The 12,333-nt window shown below is 47.8% G+C and overlaps 1 protein-coding gene across 2 annotated transcripts in view; it reads right to left on the minus strand.

Moving 5' to 3' along the window:
* Nucleotides 1-12,333, minus strand: part of SLC6A17 (solute carrier family 6 member 17) — a 450,753-nt gene that overhangs the window by 13,689 nt on the left and 424,731 nt on the right. The gene's annotated exons all lie outside the window — the stretch shown is intronic.

Here is a 12,333-nt window from a genome sequence, read left to right on the forward strand (position 1 = left end):
GTAGTCAGGGATGTTCTACAGCGTTGCCAAAATGAGGGGTGGGAAAACAAAGCCAGGGAACAACAAGCATACACATCAATCATCAAACTACCCTGACGGGACCCCTGCAAAACTAGTAAAATTTTGCAAAAGTGTGCACAGATGATCAGGTTACCACCTTGCAGGCTTGAGCAACAGATGCCTGATGTTGGTACACCCAGAAGGCACTAGCTGCCTGGGTGGAATGTGCTGTAATGGGAAAGGGAGGCCCCCCCCCCTTAATGGCATAAGCCTGAACAATCATCTGCCGAAATCCAATGTGAAACAGTGGCAGAGAAGGGTGCCATGCCTTTAGTTGGACCATCTGTAAGCACAGAGTCGGACTTCCTGAAGGTGACAGTCACATATGGGTACGAACTTGTCCTCCTCATTTGAGGACTCAGATCCGTGGGATGCATCATTGGGATCCGCAGAATGCGCAGTGCCCAACTCGGGCTCAGAGACGTGCAAGGACACAGGCAATGGCGGAGGGGGTGTTTCTTGCTCATCTTATGTCTGAGCACTATCTCCACTAGGGAGATGAACAACTCCAGGACTACAGACAATGCAACTAAGGGTACATATAAATAACCGCGCACCTGTGCACACACAAAAAAGATTTGTTAAGCAGCAAACCCAAAAATGGATATCTCTTCCACCCAATACACTCAAATAAAATGTGTCACTCTCAACCTAAATTAATAATTACATGTGTTCAAAATATACAAACATAAACATATACTGTAATCATATGCAAATATTAATTTAAAGTGAGTGAAGGCAACTCCTTATTTGTGGTTCAAGATACAGTGGAGGAATGACTAGAGCCACAAAGAGACATGAAGTGTGGTCTTCACAGGATTATCAGGTGAAAGTAAAGGGACAAAGATTTTGAAAAAACTAAGGTAACCACCATTCTAAGGACTGGAGTTGCCTTCAGCAATCGTGATAAACAGAGAAGGACCCAGCTGTCCAACTACCAGCCATGCTTGCTGTGGCTGGTTGCTAATCAGTTCCTGATATTCTAGTGAAGTTCTTCTTTAACATTTTACACTATGGAGAGGCACTCTTCCTCTTTTTGCCTTGCAAGGACTGTTACACTGTGAGGATTATTTAAACCCTATTACCGGGGTTCTCATCCACTATTGAGGCTGCTGTGAGAGTATCTTTGATACTGCAAGATATCATAGAAGCGCTTTTTGAGCACTTTTTTTGTAAGGGGGTCATGGGAAGCTGGTAAGCGTGTACCCAATTATCACTTTTGGGTGATGGTGTAGAGAGGTGGCACTTTATGATAGATATTAGGAAGGAATGAACTTTCCATTTATTAACACTTACACTTGGATGGGACTTTTACACATGGACTTTGTTTTTTTATTATTATTATTATTATTATTATAATACAGGATTTATATAGCGCAAATGGTTTGCTCAGCGCTTTACATTATAGTGGGAGACAATACAGTAATAATACAGTTCAATACAAGAGGGATTAGAGGGCCCTGCTCCTAGGAGGGCGGGGTGAGTGGTACAGTAGGTAGTCACTGTGGGGGATGGAGAGTTTGGAAGAGTAGAGATACCAGAATTAGCAGAGGGCGGGATAGGCTTCCCTGAAGAGAAAGGTTTTCAGTGAACGCCGAAAGGCAAGTAGAGTAGGTGACAATCTGATAGATTGGGGTAGCGAGTTCCAGAGGATGGATGATACCCTGGAGAAGTCTTGGAGATGAGCATGGGAGGAGGAGATAAGGGAGCTAGAGAATAAGAGGTCTTGCAAGGAGCGGAGTGTACTGTTTGGGTGATATTTAGAGATAAGATCGGTTCTGTAAGTTGGGGCAGTGTTGTGGATGGCTTTATATGTCATTGTCAGAGTTTTGAATTTTATCCGTTGGGCAACTGGGAGCCAGTGGAGGGATTGGCAGAGAGGGGTGGCGGATACGGAACGGTTAGTGAGGTGGATGAGTCTGGCAGCAGCGTTCATGATAGACTGGAGGGGGGATAGTCTACAATGAGGTAGGCCAATGAGGAGGGAGTTACAGTAGTCGAGGCGTGATATGACAAGGGAGTAAATGAGTTGCTTAGTAGTTTCCGGCGTTAGAAACGGTCGTATCTTGGAGATGTTGCGGAGGTGAAGTCTACATGATTTTGTCAGCGATTGGATCTGGGGCTGGAAGGACAGATGGGAGTCTAGGATTATCCCTAGTACCCTGTCGTGAGGGGATGGACTGAGGATGGTGTTAATATTTATGGTGAAGTCAGTGAGGGCAGCGCGGGCAGGGGGGAACACTAGGAGCTTTTGGAGAGGCTGAGTTTGAGGAAGTGGAGTGCTATCCAGGCCGATATGTCGCTTAGTAGGCTAGCGATACGGGTGGAAACTGAAGGGGTTTTACTCACTTTATATTATTATTTGCATAGGATTATATGTTAATGTTGTGTTTGTATATTTTGAACACATGTAATTAATAATTTAGGTTGAGCATGACACATTTTATTTGAATGCATCTAAGGAAACCAAGGGACCAACTGCTACCAGAAAGGGATCCAGAGTCAAGGCGTGATCCTGAGTCTCCATAAGGACAAATGTAAACCTTGGTGGTACTGCCACAAAATAAGACCCCAATGAGGGAGAACAAGAACAGACACCTCCAGGCTGACCCAGTAGAAAGGAGAGTACCCCAGGGAACACTCACCACTGTAACAGAACCGGACCCAAACCGCACTTGTGTATTTTCTATTATACTGCAGCTTCCCTGTCCAAACACCATCCACGGACCACACCCGCTGATCATGCAGGAAAGTAAGACAACACCAAACTCTTCTTAAGACAAGAAGTCAACTCCTTTATTTTTACACAAAAAAATAGACTAAGACTATAGACGTAGACTAAGCGCTCAAGGAGCTTGGAAGTGAGTGGCAGCAGGGAGATGGGTCTGAGGTTGTTTGGGTCAGTGGGATCCAGGGAGGGCTTTTTGAGTATGGGGGTGATGTGCGCATGCTTTAGGGGGGAGGGGAATGCACCAGTAGAGAGGGAGAGATTGAAGATGTGGGTGAGGGAGCGGATCAGGGAAGAGGGGGGTGACCAGAGGAGTTGAGAGGGGATAGGGTCCAGGGGACAGGTAGTGAGGCGGGCTTCTGAGAAGACCCTGGTGACTTCCTCAGTGGTAGCAGGGCTGAAGGAGTACAGTGCTGGGGGGTTACGGTAAGCAGGGCCATGGGTGTGGTGGGGGGCAGTGCGGTTGCGAGGTCAGAGGAGGGGAGAGATGAGGGGGTGATGGGGGGGGGGAGGCTATATGGGGAGGTAGATTGCGAGTTGACTATGTCCTTATGGATTGTGTCAATCTTGTTGTGGAAATGAGTGGCAATCTCGTGGGCGGTAAGTGAGGTACTGAGTGGAGGAGGGGGGGGGGAGAGCAGGGAGTTGAAGGTGGAGAAGAGTCGGCGAGGGCAGGTGGAGAGGGTGTTGATCAGGTTAATGAAGTAGGCCTGCTTGGCAGTGTGGAGGGAGGAGGTGTAGATGAGGAAGGCAGATTTGTAGAGGGAGAACACACGAGGGGACCTGGTTTTGCGCCATAGTCTCTCCAGCGCGACTGCGACGTTTGAGGTATTTAGTATGGTCGTTCTGCCATGGTTGAAGCGGTCTAGGTTTGATGTTGCGTGTGATTAGGGGTGCCAGAGAGTCTAGTGCAGCTGACAGTGAGTCGTTGTATGTGGTGGTGGCTAGGTCAGGACATGACAGTGGAAGGATGCTGTTGTGTAGGCGGTCAGCAGCCGGGTTCAGGTTGCGGAGGTTGCGGCTGGTGATGGTTTGGAGGGGGGGGAGTTAGGGGAAGGGGAGACGGAGAACGTGAGGAGGTGGTGGTCGGAGAGAGGGAAGGGGGTGTTAATGAACTGGTTGAGGGTACAGAGGTGGGAGAAGAAGACGAGGTGGGAGAGGGTACAGAGGTGGGAGAAGAGTACACATTCACACCCTGTACCCCTTAACAGGCACAGGGTGGGTTAAACATAATGAAGGGAACATGAGCTGACACAGGGGTCCCCCCACCCCCAAAAGTCACTCCCGTCACATATCTCCAATTTTGGCAGGAGACTAACGCAGGAGTAGATCCCAGATGGATGTACTCTGAAGTTAATCTGTACCTCCAGTCCCTCAATGCCAGCACCCACACAGTACCCCATGCAAATTGTCCCACACCAAGCATTACTCACCCAGCCAACCTCTGCCTCTCCTGTAGAACATACCCGCCGCTGGGGAGAAGCACAAACCGGTCCTTCTCCCTGAAATCCTCTCAGCCGCTGGAGAGATGACAGGGTGGGCCGACTCCATCATGCTGTGGGGGATCTGGGCCGACTGCCCAGCATCCCTGGGGTATCCAGGTAGTGGCTGTAGTCTCATCCACTCAGCTCAAGCTGCTGTTGTGAGGTGCCGATTGCATCCTCTTCCTGTAGCTCCAGTGGTGCTGGTTGTTGTGGGCAGAGGTCGACAACACCATTCCCTGGTGCCAGCTCTTCTGCGGGAGATGGGCCGGCTGGTTCCTCCTCAGCAGATAAGTCAATCAAATCCCCAGCCTCTGGAACTGGTGTCTGGGGATAGGGGTTCACCATCTCCTGTCCGTGGAACTCAGAAGGCGTTACCAGTGCTGGGCAGGGTTCAGTAATGTTTGGCTCTGTTGCCAGCTTTTCTGCTGGTACCTCTTCAGCCGAGATGGGCATGCTGCCAAACATGTCTTAGCAGTTGCCTGTATGCCCTTTCCAGATGCAGTTCTTTCATCAGCAGGTATTGCAGATCTGGCTCAAGCTCTGAGACCCCTGTGAGACCGAACATAGCCTCTCTGCACTCGCAACTCCTCCAGGGTAGGTTCTCCTTCATCGCCAAACACAAAATGATCTGAAAGGCTCTCCCACAGCAATCCAGGCCCACCAAAGTCATGTCCCTCAGGAGAGCACTCTGTTGACACCCCTAAATATTCCTGCTCTGCATACCACCGCAAAGCCCAATATCTATTGTCCAGTTGTATCTCCTGCTGGACCAGCCTGTCCAACTCAGTCACCCATTGCTCCTGGGGTCGCTCTCCCAGGAATGGCATCCGTAACTTCCGATGGTCCCTGGCCCTTTCCTCTGGGGTTGGACAACACTTGCCTTTCTCCATACCAGCCGCCTGGAGGGCTCCTCTCCAAAGGACCTCCCAAATCCGCTGCCTGAGCTCCAGGTACTGATCCATAGAGACAGTCCTGGGGTATGTTACAAGAACAGTCTGCAGCAGCCCTGGGAACTCTGATGCCAGGTCCATATCTCCACTGGGGTGACTGACGTCTTCTTTCCTGATCTTGGATCCCGGTGGTGGTTTAGATGTGTTCACAGTTTGGAAGCACAATCCCACTGCTTGCCACCAATGTAATGGAACCAGACCCAAACCGCACTTTGGTATCTTCCGTTATACTGCAGCTTCCCTGTCCGAACACCATCCACAGACCACACCCACTGATCATGCAGGAAAGTAAGACAACACCAAACTCTTCTTAAGACAGGAAGTCAACGCCTTTATTTTTACACAAAACACATGATATATACACAGGGCGGGGAAACACAACCAGGAACAGGAAACACATCATCAGCCCGCCCCATCAGTGGGGAGGGCTACAGGAAACACATCAATACACAATATACATTCACACCCTGTACCCCTTAACAGGCACAGGGTGGGTTAAACATAATGAAGGGAACATGAGCTGACACAGGGGTCCCCCCACCCCCAAAAGTCACTCACGTCACAACCACTCACTACCCAGAGGAGCTTGATGCCTGCTCCAGTGTTACCTCCGCCACAAGGGACGCCCATGGGAGCTGCAGAAGGAGTGGGGATCTGTCAAGGAAGACAGGAGGGACACTGAAGGCCAGGGGAGGGGGGGGAGGCCTGCAGGACTGACCACACCAGGGAGTACTTGCACCCCAAACCGCGCTCAGGCAGGGAAGGGGGACATTATTATTATTATGCAGGATTTATATAATGCCAACAGTTTGCGCAGCGCTTTACAATATAAGGGAGACTGTACAATTACAATACATTTCAGTACAGAAGGAATATGAGGGCCCTGCTCATGGAGCTTACAATCTAAAGGAAGGGGGAGGTGATACAAAATGTGATAGCTGCGGGGGGATGATCTGGTGGAGGTGAGTTAAGTATAGTTCCTAAGTGGAGTTGGGGTAGGCTTCTCGGAATAAGTAAGTTTTCAAAGATCGCCTAAAGGCAGACAGGGTGGGGGCTGAATGGACATACTGTGGTAGGGAGTTCCAGAGGATGGGAGAGGCTTTGGAGAAGTCCTGGAGGTGAGCGTGAGAGGAGGTGATGAGGGAGCTAGATATATCTTGGGAGGAGTGGAGTGGGCGATTTCCACTTACTGGTCCAGTGGAGTGTGCGGGTAAGGCTCCCAGGACAGATCCTCCTCTCCACTGAAGTGGGGGGCTGTTGGCCAGCGCAACACTGTGACATGAACTCCAGTGCCCGGTCATAAGTGTCCCCGCGAGCTGTTTAACTCGCAGACCGTCCTGATCCAGGGTGGGACTCGATGCAGCCAACCCAGAGCATGGCTAAGGAACTGCGTGCATTTACTGGTCAGACTGGGGTAACCACGGGATCTGGATTATCCAGCCTTTCATCCAGCATAGCTGTTGATCAAAGATTTCTGCAGAGAAAAAATCCCGAAAAAAGGAAAACAAAGACAAAAATAAATAAAAAGCTTGTGAGACCGCATGTATCAGCAGGGAACCAGATCCATAAGAGAGGAGGTTTTATGCCTAGAGAGGACTGCCCATAGGAGGTGCAGAGTTTTTTTCCACATAGTGTCCTACTCAGGGGCGGACTGACAACTCATGGGGCCCCCGGGCAATAGGGGATCATGGGGCCCCTGTGTCCTTGCCCAAACTCAAAAAAGCCTATGAAAAAAGGTACCAGGGGCATCTCATGGGGCCCCCTACTGACCCTGGGCCCTTGGTCAGTGCCTGAGTTTTCAAATGGTCAGTCCGCCCCTGGTCCTACTCAAGTAGGTGGTGCTATAAAACCCGGTTTGGTCAAGACTAAAGAAGAGAGACTGTGTCCAACAATGAAGAGAAAATGCAAACTTTTACTTTGTGCTTTATCATTCTATATGTTGTATAAAAATCACACTTCTTTGATATTTCTCTTATCAGAATACTGTTATATTTTGGTGTAATAAAAACATTAAAACATTTGCTAAATCAAAGCCCTATGTGTTCCTTAAAATGATATACTATATTGCCAAATTGGCATTATTGGGACAACCCTTCCAAATAATTGGATTCATGTGTTCAAATCACCTCCATGGCCACAGGTGTATAAAATCAAGCACCTAGGAATGCAGACTGCTTCTACAAACATTTGTGAAAGGATGGGTCGCTCTCAGGAGCTCAGTGAATTCAAGCATGGTACCGTGATAGGTTGCCACCTGTGCAAAAATTCCATCTGTCAAATTTCCTTTCTACTAAATATTCCAAGTACAACTGTTAGTGGTATTATAGCAAAGTGGAAACAACTGGGAACATCAGCAACTCAAGCCATGAAGTGGTAGGCCATGTAAAATGACAAAGCGGGGTCAGTGCATGCTGACGCACACAGAAGTCGCCAACTGTCTACAGAGTCAATAGCTAAAGGCCTCCAAACTTCGTGTGGCCTTCAGATTAGCACAACAGTGCCTAGAGAGCTTCATGGAATAAGTTTCCATGGCCGAGCAGCTGCATCAAAGCCTTACATCACCAAGTGCAATGCAAAGTGTCGGATGCAGTGGTGTAAAGCATGCCACAACTGGACTCTAGAGCAGTGGAGATGTGTTCTCTGGAGAGACGAAAAATGCTTCTCTGTCTGGCAATCCGATGGATGTGTCTGGGTTTGGTGGTTGCCAGAAGAAAGGTACTTGACTGACTGCATTGTGCCAAGTGTAAAGTTTGATGGAGGGAGGATTATGTTGTGGGGTTGTTTTTCAGAGGTTGGGCTTGGCCCCTTAGTTCCAGTGAAGGGAACTCTTAAGGCGTCAGCATACCAAAACATTTTGGACAATTTCATACATTCAACTTTGTGGGAACAGTTTGGAGATGGCCCCTTCCTGCTCCAACATGACTGCGCACCAATGCACAAAGCAAAGTCCATAAAGACATGGATGAGTGAGTTTGGGGTGGAGGAACTTGACTGGCCTGCACAGATTCCTGACCTCAACCCGATAGAACACCTTTGAGATGGCACATCAGTTCCTGATGCACTTCAGGAAGAATGGTCAAGCATTCCAATAGACACACTCCTAAATCTTGTGGACAGCCTTCTCAGAAGAGTAGATGCTGTTAAAGGTGCAAAGGGTGGGCCAACTGAATAGTGAACCCTATGGACTAGGGCTGAAATGCCATTAGAGTTCATGTGTGTGTAAAGGCAGGCGTCCCAATACTTTTGGCAATATTGTGTATTTCGAACCTGTTTTTATCTTGTATGTACTGACTTTGCAACTACTTTAACCACTTGCCCTCCAGAAGATATACCCCCCCCCCCTTCCTGACCAGGCCATTTTTTGCATTATGGTGCTGCGCTACTTTGACTGACAATTGCGCGGTCATTGAACGCTGCACCCAAATGAAATTTACGTCCCACGAATAGAGCTTTATTTCAGTGGTATTTTATCACCTGTACGTTTTTTATTTTTTTGCGCTATAAAAAAAAAAAAAGACCGACAATTTTGAGAAATAAAAACTTTTTGCTATTAAACATGTCCAGAAAATGTTTTAAAAAAATCTAATTTCCACATAAATTTAGGCCAAAATGCAGTCTGCTACATGTCTCTGCTAGGAAAAAAATAATATGTGTAAATTAATTGGTTTACGTGAAAGTTACAGTGTTTACAAATGGCGGTATATATACTGGGCTTCAGCAACTTATAACGAGACTGCGGTGGGAATTCTAACACTGGGGGGAACTGACTTGGTGTCACTGACATCCCCAGTGACACCAATACAGTGATCAGTGCTAATAAAAAGCACTGACACTGTACTAATGGCACTAGACATGAAGGGGTTAACATGTGGGGCGATCAAAGGGTTAACCGTGTGCTGTTTTACAATGTGTGCTGTGTTGTGCTATGCACAGCCATACAAAGTAGTGTGCAGGATCTGAAAGGGAGGAGAACTGCTTTGTTTACCAACAGTTTTCCCCCCCGTCGGAGATCCTCAGCAATCATTGGGCGCTGGCGCGTAATCATTAGACCCAGTGATAGACAGCCGCGGCCACGAATGGCAGCGCAGGTAATAGGGTATACACCAGTGTGCAGAGGGTCCTTCAGAATTTCTAGAGTTAATGTGGTTACACCCCTTTAGCACCTGATGGATAAATGCATGCACTAGCTGTATGGATTTGAGCACAGGGATCTCTTGTTTGTTGTATTGTTGGGTCAGTAGCCAGACCTGAACCTTGTAGCTCTCCCCATTGTGTCTTTTCCCCTATGTTAGCATTGTGTCCACAGTAGCACTTGTGTAGGCAGGGCAGAGTAGGACTGGCCATAGAGGGATTACTTTGACGCAGTTGGCCAGCTTAAACATGTATTGCAATATGTGTGAACCAAATATCCCTATTTGTTGCATAGTTTGCTTGAAAGGGTATATACCTGTGTGCAGAGGGTCCTTCAGAATTTCTAGAGTTAATGTGGTTACACCCCTTTAGCACCTGATGGATAAATGCATGCACTAGCTGTATGGATTTGAGCACAGGGATCTCTTGTTTGTTGTATTGTTGGGTCAGTAGCCAGACCTGAACCTTGTAGCTCTCCCCATTGTGTCTTTTCCCCTATGTTAGCATTGTGTCCACAGTAGCACTTGTGTAGGCAGGGCAGAGTAGGACTGGCCATAGAGGGATTACTTTGACGCAGTTGGCCAGCTTAAACATGTATTGCAATATGTGTGAACCAAATATCCCTATTTGTTGCATAGTTTGCTTGAAAGGGTATATACCAGTGTGCAGAGGGTCCTTCAGAATTTTTGGCAGCGCAGGTAAGGCACGTGCGTGCCCCCTACCTGGTAATGCAAAATCACGTATATATGTGATTTTGCGCACAGCTGCCGCCCTGTAGCAGTATTTCTGCCATGGGGCGGAACTGAAGCAGTTAAGCATGGTAGCAATTACTGATTCCAACAGGTGTCTTGCTTAAGATTTGGGTTTTAAAGGCTATGCCAATAAAATGAGAAGCAGGGTGCAATATGGGGTCTTTCAAAAACATCTGGACAATCTGAAAGTATTGAGGAGCAAATCAGCAATCAAAGTCTAGGCCTGTTTTGACCAGCAGATGTTATAGCCCTAGTAGGCCTAAAAGCAGAGTGGAATAGAATAGTACTGATCTTCTGCATTAAAGAGGAGCTTCAGTTTCCTGTGCAAAAATTAAAAGTCAGCAGCTAAAAAAACTGTAGCTGCTGACTTTTAATAAACAGCTATTCACCTGTCCCACAATCCAGTGAAGTGCTCACCCCAGCTGTTTTCACCTTCTATCGCTGGCATCTTAACAGTGGGCACCCAGCTGTGACAGCTTGCGGCTTCACAGTTGGATGCCCACTGCAAATGGGCAAGCTGTGCTGTGCATTATGAATGGTCCCGCAGTCTTCTGGGACATGTCACCTAGGCAGTCAGAGAAGAAGTGGGAGCAGGTAATTGTCAAAATCAGGGGTCCCCACCACTCTCCCCCCCCAAGTGCCATGTCACAAACAGGAGCGGGGGAGGTGGCCTTAAAGCAGAACTTCCCCTTTTAGGCGGAGCTCTGCTTTCACTCCAACTAAATCAGCACCAACCAGACAATATAAAAGACCAATTCAGACGATAAAAAAGGGGCACTGATTTACATTTAATCCACCAGTTCACATGATATACCAAAAGTGACTTTCACATATAAAGTGTGCCCAGAGGAATGTGTCTTTCTATAAAACTAGAGCTAAAGCCCTTAGGGTGGGGCTTCAGCAGGATGGCAGTGCCAACAGGCCTAAAAATCGAAGTTAGAAGGCACAAGCAGCTTTGAAAAGCCATAAGACATTTAGATGTGGGTGAGTAGAAACTGGCCAGTGGCTGTTTTAGGTCTTGTGACAGACCCAACCAGGACAGAGGCTTTTGCAGGGGACTAGGGGCTAGCCTTCTACCCACTGATTATGGCCCACGGAGAGAGCAGATCATTCTCTACTGATGGACAACAATGTTATGAACACTGAGAGTGAGGCTTGGATTAATTCTCTTAGTAAAGACAATACAGCTTCTCTTCTGGAGTGGATAGAAAGGTGTAATATTAATCTTGTACACTTTATTGATCAGAGGATATATGGGGCCCTTCTGCAGGTTGGAGAAGCTCCCCCACTTTGGGAAAGAAATATTTAGCAACAGTCTCTCTCAAGAAATCTATGACGATAGATGAATTCCACTTTTTCAGACTGTTGGAAGATTGTATGAGTTTTGTCTTATGATGGACAGATTATACAAGTGAAAGCAAACACCTGAAAGACAGCATGTGTAATGGACTTGGTGTATTCAGGGCTGGAGGTGCTAGGCTGTCTGGAGTGGGCTCCCTGGCTTGTCTGGGTATTTGGCTGTTGATTAGCTTAACTGGTTGTCGTCCAGCCACTGTATTAAAACGGCCATAGGGCGGCACCCTTGCGCAAAATCACGTTTTAAAATGTCATTTTGCAAAACAGGTAGGGGGCGCGCGCCCACCCTATCCGCGCCGCCGATCGTGGACACGGGTGTCAATCACCGGGTCCCGGCCGGTCATTACCCGCCGGGTACCGGCGATTACCGGCAATCACTGACAGGGAGCACGGCTGCAGTGTTTACACTGCAGCTCTGCTCCCTGTCAGTTCCTAACACACTGTTCCTGGGAGCGGAGTTTAGCTCTCGGGATCAGTGTGTTCCTGTGAAGTACACCTCCCCCCCGCCCACTAGTAAAACACTCCCCTCACACAGGTAACCCTTTGATTGAATAAAAAATGTTAACCCCTTCCCCAGCGCCATTAGTACAGTGTCAGTGTTTTTTTTTTTTTTCACTGATCACTGTATTGGTGTCACTGGGGATGTCAGTGACCTCAGGTCAGTTCCCCCCCAGTGTCAAAATCTCCGCCGCAGTCCCGCCATATCGCTGATCACTGCCATAAGTCGCTGATCACCGCCATATTATAAAAAAAAAATCCCAGTATCTTTCCCGCCATTTGTAGACGCTATAACTTTCACATAAACCAATTAATTTACACGTATTGGGATCTTTGTTTTAGCAAAGACATGTCGCAGAATGCATTTTGGCCGA

Source organism: Staurois parvus, unplaced genomic scaffold, assembly GCF_062004578.1.
Source record: "Staurois parvus isolate SC_StPar_1 unplaced genomic scaffold, SC_StPar_1.0 ptg000961l, whole genome shotgun sequence".
Lineage (NCBI taxonomy): Eukaryota > Metazoa > Chordata > Amphibia > Anura > Ranidae > Staurois > Staurois parvus.